This window comes from Nerophis ophidion, linkage group LG08 (assembly GCF_033978795.1).
Source record: "Nerophis ophidion isolate RoL-2023_Sa linkage group LG08, RoL_Noph_v1.0, whole genome shotgun sequence".
NCBI classification, from domain to species: domain Eukaryota; kingdom Metazoa; phylum Chordata; class Actinopteri; order Syngnathiformes; family Syngnathidae; genus Nerophis; species Nerophis ophidion.
This window is the reverse complement of record NC_084618.1, coordinates 6,949,885-6,962,155: the sequence shown is the minus strand read 5'-3', so window position 1 is coordinate 6,962,155 and position 12,271 is coordinate 6,949,885. Positions and strand designations below refer to the sequence as shown.

Below are 12,271 nucleotides of genomic sequence, written 5' to 3'. Positions count from 1 at the left end.
GAAATGTGTTTGTCATTTTTGTTTGGTGTGGGTTCACAGTGTGGCGCGTATATGTCCATCAGTCCAAATATGTGTAAATAAAATACTTAATTTTCTTTTACTAAATGCGAATAATTATTTTGCTTTTGACAGGGAAACATGTTTGAATGTCATTACCTAATCATGCCAAATATGATTTGTCAATCAATCAATCAATCAATATTTATTTGCATAGCCCTAAATCACAAGTGTCTCAAAGGGCTGCACAAGCCACAGCGACATCCGCGGTTCAGCGCCCATATAAGGGCAAGGAAAAACTCACAACCCAGTGGGACGTCGATGAGAACTTTAACAGCCATACCTTAACCTTACTAGCCTATATAAATCATCCAACCATCCATTTTCTACAGCTTGTCCCATTCGGGGTCGTTGGAGCCTATCTCAGCTGCATTTGGGCGGAAGGCTGGGTACACCCTGGACAAGTCGATACTTCATCGCACGGCCAACACAGATAGACAGACAACATTCACACTCACATTCACACACTAGGGACCATTTAGTGTTGCCAATCAACCTATCCCCAAGTGCATGTCTTTGAAGGTAATCACCCATGATAATTATATTGTCCGCATACGTCACTCGTTCGGCAACAAATTAAATGGTACTAAAAAAAGTAAAAAACAAAGTTCCACCAAGACTAAAAATATAGTGACTCTTTTGTTCGGCAAAGTTTCATTAAAATCATTGAAGTAGTTCTGCTGTAGTTCTGCACACCCTGGACAAGTCTCCACCTCACCACAGAGCCAAAATAAATAGACAGACAACATTCACACTCACATTCACACACTAGGGCCGATTTAGTATTGCCAATCAACCTATCCCCAGGTGCATGTCTTTGAAGGTAATCGCCCATGATAATTATATTGTCCGCATAAGTCACTCGTTCGGCAAAAAATTAAATGGTACTAAAAAAAAGTTAAAAAAAACAAAGCTCCACCAAGACTAGAAATATAGTGGCTTTTTGTTCGGCAAAGTTTCATTAAAATCGTTGAAGTAGTTCTGCCGTAATTCTGTACACCCTGGACAAGTCACCACCTCATCGCAGGGCCAACCCAGATAGACAGACAACATTCAGACTCACATTCACACACTAGGGACCATTTAGTGTTGCCAATCAACCTATCCCCAGGTGCATGTCTTTGAAGGTAATTGCCCATGATAATTATATTGTCAGCATAAGTCACTCGTTCGGCAAAAAGTGAAATGATACTAAAAAAAAGTTATAAAAAACAAAGCTCCACCAAGACTAAAAATATAGTGGCTTTTTTGTTCGGCAAAGTTTCATTAAAATCGTTGATGTAGTTCTGCCGTAATTCTGCACACCCTGGACAAGTCTCCACCTCATCGCACGGCCAACACAGATAGACAGACAACATTCAGACTCACATTCACACACTAGGGACCACGTAGTTTTGCGAATCAACCTATCCCCAGGGGCATGTCTTTGAAGGTAATCGCCCATGATAATTATATTGTCAGCATAAGTCACTCGTTCGGCAACAAATTAAATGGTACTAAAAAAAAGTTTAAAAAAACAAAGCTCCACCAAGACTAAAAATATAGTGGCTTTTTTGTTCGGCAATGTTTCATTAAAATCGTTGAAGTAGTTCTGCCGTAATTTCTGCACACCCTGGACAAGTCGCCACCTCATCACAGGGCCAACACAGATAGACAGACAACATTCACACACTAGGGCCAATTTAGTGTCTCCAATCAACCTATCCCCAGGTGCATGTCTTTGGAAGTGGGAGGAAGCCGGAGTACCAGGAGGAAACCCACGCAGTCACGGGGAGAACATGCAAACTCCACACAGAAAGATCCCGAGCCGGGATTTGAACCCAGGACTGCAGGACCTTTGTATTGTGAGGCAGACGCACTTAACCCCTGTTCCACCGTGCTGACTATACAAATCAACCATTTGTAAATACATTTAGTAAGAAAAGAAGGAGCTGGGCCGGAAGGCAAAGCTCCCAATTTACCGGTCGATCTACGTTCCCATCCTCACCTATGGTCATCAATCAATCAATCAATGTTTGTTTATATAGCCCCAAATCACAAATGTCTCAAAGGACTGCACAAATCATTACGACTACGACATCCTCGGAAGAACCCACAAAAGGGCAAGGAAAACTCACACCCAGTGGGCAGGGAGAATTCACACCCAGTGGAACGCCAGTGACAATGCTGACTATGAGAAACCTTGGAGAGGACCTCAGATGTGGGCAACCCCCCCCCCACCCCCCCTCTCTAGGGGACCGAAAGCAATGGATGTCGAGCGGGTCTAACATGATGCTGTGAAAGTTCAATCCATAGTGGCTCCAACACAGCCGCGAGAGTTCAGTTCAAAGCGGATCCAAGACAGCAGCGAGAGTCCCGTCCACAGGAAACCATCCCAAGCGGAGGCGGATCAGCAGTGTAGAGATGTCCCCAACCGATACACAGGCGAGCGGTCCATCCTGGGTCTCGACGAGCGGTCCATCCTGGGTCTCGACTCTGGACAGCCGGTACTTCATCCATGGTCATCGGACCAGACCCCCTCCACAAGGGAGGGGGGGGACATAGGAGAAAAAAGAGAAGAAGCGGCAGATCAACTGGTCTAAAAAGGAGGTCTATTTAAAGGCTAGAGTATACAGATGAGTTTTAAGGTGAGACTTAAATGCTTCTACTGAGGTAGCATCTCGAACTGTTACCGGGAGGGCATTCCAGAGTACTGAGCTTTGGGTTATGACCGAAAGGACAAGAATCCCGGGTACGAGCGGCCGAGATGAGTTTCCTCTGCCGGGTGGCGGGTCTCTCCCTTAGATCTAGGGTGAGAAGCTCTGCCATCCGGGAAGAACTCAAAGTAAAACCGCTGCTCCTCCACATTGAGAGGAGCCAGATGAGGTGGTTCGGGCATCTGGTCAGGATGCCACCCGAACGCCTCCCTAGGGAGGTGTTTAGGGCACACCCAACCGGACACGTTGGGAAGACTATAGCCTGTGAACGCTTTCGGGATCGCCCGGGAAGAGCTGGACGAAGTGGCTGGGGAGAGGGAAATCTGGGCTTCCCTGCTTAGGCTGCTGTCCCCGCGACCCGACCTCAGATAAGCGGAAGAAGATGGATGGATGGAAGAAAAGTCACAGTACTTTATTGAGACGTGATATTTCCAGGCTTTCGAGGGCCAAGTAAAATGACCCCCAGGTCTTGAGTTTTTGACACCCGTGCTGTAGTGGAAATTCTTCCGGATCTTGGCTTTATTTTTCAATCCAGATGCGTCCGAAAATGGCGCGACTGGCCTTCGGGTCTTTCTCGATTTCAGATTATAATGCATCACTTTTGTGTGCGACCGAAAGTGGACGAAGTTGCTGGGGAGAGGGAAGTCTGGGCTTCCCTGCTTAGGCTGCTGTCCCCGCGACCCGACCTCAGATAAGCGGAAGAAGATGGATGGATGGAAGAAAAGTCACAGTACTTTATTGATACATGATATTTCCAGGCTTTCGAGGGCCAAGTAAAATGACCCCCAGGTCTTGAGTTTTTGACACCCGTGCTGTAGTGGAAATCCTTCCGGATCTTGGCTTTTTTTTTCAGTCCAGATGTGTCCGAAAATGGCGCGACTGGCCTTCGGATCTTTCTCGATTCCAGATTATAATGCATCACTTTTGTGTGCGACCGAAAGTGGACGAAGTTGCTGGGGAGAGGGAAGTCTGGGCTTCCCTGCTTAGGCTGCTGTCCCCGCGACCCGACCTCAGATAAGCGGAAGAAGATGGATGGATGGAAGAAAAGTCACAGTACTTTATTGATACATGATATTTCCAGGCTTTCGAGGGCCAAGTAAAATGACCCCCAGGTCTTGAGTTTTTGACACCCGTGCTGTAGTGGAAATTCTTCCGGATCTTGGCTTTTTTTTTCAGTCCAGATGTGTCCGAAAATGGCGCGACTGGCCTTCGGGTCTTTCTCGATTTCAGATTATAATGCATCACTTTTGTGTGCGACCGAAAGTGGACGAAGTGGCTGGGGAGAGGGAAGTCTGGGCTTCCCTGCTTAGGCTGCTGTCCCCGCGACCCGACGTCAGTTAAGCGGAAGAACATGGATGGATGGATGGATGGAAGAAAAGTCACAGTACTTTATTGATACATGATATTTCCAGGCTTTCGAGGGCCAAGTAAAATGAAGTGACGGGCCACATCCGACCCCCGGTTTTTGAGTTTTTGACACCCGTGCTGTAGTGGAAATTCTTCCGGATCTTGGCTTTTTTTTACAGTCCAGATGCTTCCGAAAATGGCGCGACTGGCCTTCGGATCTTTCTCGATTCCAGATTATAATGCATCACTTTTGTGTGCGACCGAAAGTGGACGAAGTGGCTGGGGAGAGGGAAGTCTGGGCTTCCCTGCTTAGGCTGCTGTCCCCGCGACCCGACCTCAGATAAGCGGAAGAAGATGGATGGATGGAAAAAAAGTCACAGTACTTTATTGATACATGATATTTCCAGGCTTTCGAGGGCCAAGTAAAATGACCCCCAGGTGTTGAGTTTTTGACACCCGTGTTGTAGTGGAAATCCTTCCGGATCTTGGCTTTTTTTTTTCAGTCCAGATGTGTCCGAAAATGGCGTGACTGGCCTTCGGATCTTTCTCGATTTCAGATTATAATGCATCACTTTTGTGTGCGACCGAAAGTGGACGAAGTGGCTGGGGAGAGGGAAGTCTGGGCTTCCCTGCTTAGGCTGCTGTCCCCGCGACCCGACCTCAGTTAAGCGGAAGAACATGGATGGATGGATGGATGGAAGAAAAGTCACAGTACTTTATTGATACATGATATTTCCAGGCTTTCGAGGGCCAAGTAAAATGAAGTGGCGGGCCACATCCGACCCCCGGGTCTTGAGTTTTTGACACCCGTGTTGTAGTGGAAATTCTTCCGGATCTTGGCTTTTTTTTTTCAGTCCAGATGTGTCCGAAAATGGCGCCACTGGCCTTCGGGTCTTTCTCGATTTCAGATTATAATGCATCACTTTTGTGTGCGACCGAAAGTGGACGAAGTGGCTGGGGAGAGGGAAGTCTGGGCTTCCCTGCTTAGGCTGCTGCCCCCGCGACCCGACCTCAATTAAGCAGAAGAACATGGATGGATGGAAGAAAAGTCACAGTACTTTATTGATACATGATATTACCAGGTTTTCGAGGGCCAAGTAAAATGAAGTGGCGGGCCACGTCCGACCACCGGGTCTTGAGTTTTTGACACCCGTGCTGTAGTGGAAATTCTTCCGGATCTTGGCTTTATTTTTCAGTCCAGATGCGTCCGAAAATGGCGCGACTGGCCTTCGGGTCTTTCTCGATTTCAGATTATAATGCATCACTTTTGTGTGCGACCGAAAGTGGACGAAGTGGCTGGGGAGAGGGAAGTCTGGGCTTCCCTGCTTAGGCTGCTGTCCCCGCGACCCGACCTCAGTTAAGCGGAAGAACATGGATGGATGGATGGATGGAAGAAAAGTCACAGTACTTTATTGATACATGATATTTCCAGGCTTTCGAGGGCCAAGTAAAATGAAGTGACGGGCCACATCCGAACCCCGGGTCTTGAGTTTTTGACACCCGTGTTGTAGTGGAAATTCTTCCGGATCTTGGCTTTTTTTTCAGTCCAGATGTGTCCGAAAATGGCGCGACTGGCCTTCGGATCTTTCTCGATTTCAGATTATAATGCATCACTTTTGTGTGCGACCGAAAGTGGACGAAGTGGCTGGGGAGAGGGAAGTCTGGGCTTCCCTGCTTAGGCTGCTGTCCCCGCGACCCGACCTCAGTTAAGCGGAAGAAGATGGATGGATGGATGGAATAAAAGTCACAGTACTTTATTGATACATGATATTTCCAGGCTTTCGAGGGCCAAGTAAAATGACCCCCAGGTGTTGAGTTTTTGACACCCGTGCTGTAGTGGAAATTCTTCCGGATCTTGGCTTTTTTTTCAGTCCAGATGTGTCCGAAAATGGCGCGACTGGCTTTCGGATCTTTCTCGATTCCAGATTATAATGCATCACTTTTGTGTGCGACCGAAAGTGGACGAAGTGGCTGGGGAGAGGGAAGTCTGGGCTTCCCTGCTTAGGCTGCTGTCCCCGCGACCTGACATCAGTTAAGCGGAAGAACATGGATGGATGGAAGAAATGTCACAGTACTTTATTGATACATGATATTTCCAGGCTTTCGAGGGCCAAGTAAAATGAAGTGGCGGGCCACATCCGACCCCCGGTTTTTGAGTTTTTGACACCTGTGCTGTAGTGGAAATTCTTCCGGATCTTGGCTTTTTTTTCAGTCCAGATGTGTCCGAAAATGGCGCGACTGGCCTTCGGATCTTTCTCGATTTCAGATTATAATGCATCACTTTTGTGTGCGACCGAAAGTGGACGAAGTGGCTGGGGAGAGGGAAGTCTGGGCTTCCCTGCTTAGGCTGCTGTCCCCGCGACCCGACCTCAGTTAAGCGGAAGAACATGGATGGATGGATGGATGGAAGAAAAGTCACAGTACTTTATTGATACATGATATTTCCAGGTTTTCGAGGGCCAAGTAAAATGAAGTGGCGGGCCACATCCGACCCCCGGTTTTTGAGTTTTTGACACCTGTGCTGTAGTGGAAATTCTTCCGGATCTTGGCTTTTTTTTCAGTCCAGATGTGTCCGAAAATGGCGCGACTGGCCTTCGGATCTTTCTCGATTTCAGATTATAATGCATCACTTTTGTGTGCGACCGAAAGTGGACGAAGTGGCTGGGGAGAGGGAAGTCTGGGCTTCCCTGCTTAGGCTGCTGTCCCCGCGACCTGACCTCAGTTAAGCGGAAGAACATGGATGGATGGATGGAAGAAAAGTCACAGTACTTTATTGATACATGATATTTCCAGGCTTTCGAGGGCCAAGTAAAATGACCCCCAGGTCTTGAGTTTTTGACACCCGTGCTGTAGTGGAAATTCTTCCGGATCTTGGCTTTTTTTTTTCAGTCCAGATGTGTCCGAAAATGGCGCGACTGGCCTTCGGATCTTTCTCGATTTCAGATTATAATGCATCACTTTTGTGTGCGACCGAAAGTGGACGAAGTGGCTGGGGAGAGGGAAGTCTGGGCTTCCCTGCTTAGGCTGCTGTCCCCGCGACCCGACCTCAATTAAGCGGAAGAACACGGATGGATGGATGGATGGATGGATGGAAGAAAAGTCACAGTACTTTATTGATACATGATATTTCCAGGCTTTCGAGGGCCAAGTAAAATGAAGTGACGGGCCACATCCGACCCCCGGTTTTTGAGTTTTTGACACCCGTGCTGTAGTGGAAATTCTTCCGGATCTTGGCTTTTTTTTTCAGTCCAGATGTGTCCGAAAATGGCGCGACTGGCCTTCGGATCTTTCTCGATTTCAGATTATAATGCATCACTTTTGTGTGCTGAGCGAGAGGACTGAAAGGCTACAATGGGGAGAATTGTGCCCGGAGATCCACTGTGAATACATTGAAGGATAATTGCGGGCGAGTGTCTGGACTACTGCTCTTACAAAGAAAAAGGCGAGCGAACGGCGAGGCGGGGAGGAATGTACATTAGAGCGGCCGGGCTTGTGTGTTTGCATTGTGCTGGCAGACGGCGACATCATTACCGACTGGACACACGCTCACATGGGCTTCATTATCATGCAGCAGGTTTGAACAAAGACAAATTTGTCTGGCGTTTGTTTGTCTGCAGGAGCAGAGGCTGTCTGCCGGCCGGCGGTGGCGAGGAGCGTAGGAGGGGCCGTGGTTTCTATCCGTGGCCCTCTCATGCACCCTACAGGTGCGCCACTTTCTCTCTCCTTGCACATGAAAGGCGTCACGGGCCAGGTAAGATCTTCAAATGTAAAAAAAGGTACACAAAAAAGTGCGGTGTAGCTCAACTTGAGGGTTCCAGGTTCGATCCCTGCACTGCCGTTGTGTCCTTGGGCAAGACACTTGACCCGCCTGCTCCCAGTGCCACCCACACCGGTTTAAACGTAACTTAGGTATTATCATGTCTTGTGATCATGTTTTGTTTCAGTGGGGCAAAAAAGTATTTAGTCAGCCACAGATTGTGCAAGTTCTCCCACTTAAAATGATGACAGAGTTCTGTAATGTTCATCATAGGTACACTTCAACTGTGAGAGACAGAATGTGAAAAAAAAATCCAGGAATTCATATTGTAGGAATTTTACAGAATTTATTTGTAAATTATGGTGGAAAATAAGTATTTGGTCAACCATTCAAAGCTCTCACTGATGGAATGAGGATTTGGCTCAAAATCTCACGATACATGGCCCCATTCATTCTTTCCTTGACACGGATCAATCGTCCTGTCCTCTTAGCAGAAAAACAGCATATTCCCCATGCTTCACAGTAGGTATGGTGTTCTTGGGATGCAACTCAGTATCCTTCTTCCTCCAAACACGACGAGTCATTCTTGTTTGGTGTGGGTTCACAGTGTGGCGCATATTTGTCCATCAGTCCAAATATGTGTCAATAAAATACTTAATTTTCTTTTACTAAATGCGAATAATTATTTTGCTTTTGACAGGGAAACATGTTTAAATGTCATTACCTAATCATGCCAAATATGATTTGTCAATCAATCAATCAATCAATCAATCAATCAATCAATATTTATTTGCATAGCCCTAAATCACAAGTGTCTCAAAGGGCTGCACAAGCCACAGCGACATCCGCGGTTCAGCGCCCACATAAGGGCAAGGAAAAACTCACCACCCAGTGGGACGTTGATTGGAACCTTAACAGCCATACCTTAACCTTACTAGCCTATATAAATCATCCAACCATCCATTTTCTACCGCTTGTCCCGTTCGGGGTCGTTGGAGCCTATCTCAGCTGCATTTGGGCGGAAGGCTGGGTACACCCTGGACAAGTCGATACTTCATCGCACGGCCAACACAGATAGACAGACAACATTCACACTCACATTCACACACTAGGGCCAATTTAGTGTTGCCAATCAACCTATCCCCAGGTGCATGTCTTCAAAGGTAATCGCCCATGACAATTATAGTGTCCGCCTAAGTCACTCGTTCGGCAACAAATTAAAAGGTACAAAAAAATGTAAAAAACCAAGCTCCACCAAGACTAAGAATTTAGTGGCTCTTTTGTTCGGCAAAGTTTCATTAAAATCGTTGAAGTAGTTCTGCCGTAATTCTGTACACTCTGGAAAAGTTGCCACCATACAACAGAGGATTGGGAGAATGTCATGTGGTCGGATGAAACCAAAATCAGACTTTTTGGTACCGAACGCCTCCCTAGGGAGGTGTTTAGGGCACGTCCGACTGGTAGGAGACCACGGGGAAGACTCAGGACACATTGGGAAGACTATGTCTCCCGGCTGGCCTGGGAACGCCTCGGGATCCCCCGGGAGGAGCTGGATGAAGTGGCTGGGGAGACTGAAATCTGGGCTTCCCTGCTTAGGCTGCTGCCCCCAAGACCCAACCTCGGATAAGCAGAAGAAGATGGATGGATGGAATTTGATGGGTGACTTGCTTTGAAATCATACGTCAAGCAGATATTTTTTCTTTATTTTTATTTTATCCAAATAAAATGTTGGCATTATATGATAATGTGATATTTGTATACGGTTTGTGTTTGGTGATTTTGGTCTGAACCCCAGGATGCAGAGACGGCAGGCTAAGCGCAGGTAAATCAATCAATCAATCAATGTTTACTTATATAGCCCTAAATCACTAGTGTCTCAAAGGGCTGCACAAACCACCACGACATCCTCGGTAGGCCCACATAAGGGCAAGGAAAACTCACACCCAGTGGGACATCGGTGACAATGATGACTATGAGAACCTTGGAGAGGAGGAAAGCAATGGATGTCGAGCGGGTCTAACATGATACTGTGAAAGTTCAATCCACAATGGATCCAACACAGTCGCGAGAGTCCAGTCCAAAGCGGATCCAACACAGCAGCGAGAGTCCCGTTCACAGCGGAGCCAGCAGGAAACCATCCCAAGCGGAGGCGGATCAGCAAAAAAAATAAACTTGGCAACCAGGTAGGGGACGCATAGGGAAAGTAATGCTGCACATTGAGGTGCATAGCAAAAATGATTCCGGGCTAGCATAAGAAGCTTCCAGGTGAGGATAGTCAGCTCTTGGACTAAAAAAAAAAAGTGACAAATAGAGGCAAATAGGAAATGGAAACAAAAGTGAGAGCACTGGACAGGATAGTAAAAAAAGTACAGGAAAATAAACACTTTGTGTGAGATTATGAACATATTTGTTGCATTAATAGATAGTATTCAAGTGGAGCGGTTTAGCTCGGTTGGTAGAGTGGCTGTGCCAGCAACTTGAGGGTTGCAGGTTCGATTCCCGCTTCTGCCATCCTAGTCACTGCCGTTGTGTCCTTGGGCAAGACACTTTACCCACCTGCTCCCAGTGCCACCCACACTGGTTTAATTGTAACTTAGATATTGGGTTTCTCTATGTAAAGCGCTTTGAGTCACTAGAGAAAAAGCGCTATATAAATATAATTCACTTCACTTCACTTTAAATGTCTGCAAGTGCAAGCTGTACCTGCATTTTTGTTAAGTTAAGTTAAAGTACCACTGATTGCCACAAACACACCAGGTGTGGTGAAATTTGTCCTCTGCATTTGACCCATCACCCTTGCTCACCCACTGGGAGGTGAGGGGAGCAGTGAGCAGCAGCAGTGGCCGCCCCCAGGAATCATTGTTGGTGATTTAACCCCCAATTCCAACCCTTGATGCTGAGTGCCAAACAGGGAGGTAACGGGTCCCAAATTAATAGTCTTTGGTATGACTCGGCCGGGGTTTGAACTCACAACCTACCGATCTCTGTCCGTGAAAATAGAAAGAACAAATTAATTTAGGAGGAAAGCTAAAGTACTTTATTATCAAAAATTATTTCCAGGCCATTTAAATGTATGTGATGGGCCAGATCTTGAGTTTGACACCTGAAGGTTTTGCTTTTCCACCCATAAAACTTGACTTTTTGGCCCAGGAAAGTAGCAAACCTTTCCCTTGACTGAGCCCCTAGGGGTACATAAACGGATCGTGTTCTTTGATGGGCAGATATCGACTTTGACTGGACTCGCATTTCCCAAAGTCTGGCATCCAGACCTCTAGACTTTATCCGTGACCCTCTTATGCTCCCTCCAGGTGCACCACGTTCTTTATTCTTGCACATGAAAGACTCAAGGCCGAGGTAAGATCTTCAATTGTTTCCTACAATCAAAGGAAATGTAATATTCATGCATAGAGGTAAAGGAACAGGAACTAAGTAAATGAGCGCAGCGACACCGTAGTCCACTACACAAATATATCCTAGGAAAAAATGCATTTGAGTTCCAAAGACTTTCGCAGAATCCGTGTCAATTTTAAAATCCGAACATGAGCACAACTAATGTTGGATCGCAGTCCCAATCGAATTCATCAATGGGTCCCCAGTATGTCTGAACTATCCGCCGTGCTTATGTCATACCGACCTTGAGACCTCCGATTTCGGGAGGTGGGGGTGTGGGGTGGGGGGACGTGGTCGGGGGTGGGGCGGAGGCGTGGTTGGGGCGGGGGGCGTGGTTAAGAGGGGAGGAATATATTTACATTTACAATTCACAAACTCGAGTATTTCATATATATATATATATATATATATACATGAAATACCTGACTTTCAGTGAATTCTAGCTATATATATTTATTTTATTATATAAATATATATATATAAATAAGAGAAATAGTTGAATTTCAGGCGGCACCTATCAAATACTCAGTAATAAAAACACAGTTGTTCGACTAACTGTACTGTGCTTGCTGGTTACTAAAAAAAAACAACAATCAATCAATCAATGTTTATTTATATAGCCCCAAATCACAAATGTCTCAAAGGACTGCACAAATCATTACGACTACGACATCCTCGGAAGAACCCACAAAAGGGCAAGGAAAACTCACACCCAGTGGGCAGGGAGAATTCACATCCAGTGGGACGCCAGTGACAATGCTGACTATGAGAAACCTTGGAGAGGACCTCAGATGTGGGCAACCCCCCCCCCCCCCCTCTAGGGGACCGAAAGCAATGGATGTTGAGCGGGTCTAACATGATACTGTGAAAGTTCAATCCATAGTGGCTCCAACACAGCCGCGAGAGTTCAGTTCAAAGCGGATCCAAGACAGCAGCGAGAGTCCCGTCCACAGGAAACCATCTCAAGCGGATCAGCAGCGTCGAGATGTCCCCAACCGATACAGGCGAGCGGTCCATCCTGGGT

The 12,271-nt window shown here is 46.7% G+C and overlaps 1 long non-coding RNA gene across 1 annotated transcript in view; it reads left to right on the top strand.

The window, feature by feature from the left end:
• LOC133557245 (uncharacterized) overlaps positions 1-7,847 on the top strand; it is a 107,463-nt gene extending 99,616 nt beyond the window's left edge. Inside the window, exon 3 of the long non-coding RNA XR_009807737.1 lies at positions 7,718-7,847. This is a non-coding gene — a long non-coding RNA (uncharacterized LOC133557245). The remainder of the gene's footprint in view (positions 1-7,717) is intronic.
• The last annotated feature ends 4,424 nt before the right edge of the window (positions 7,848-12,271 follow it).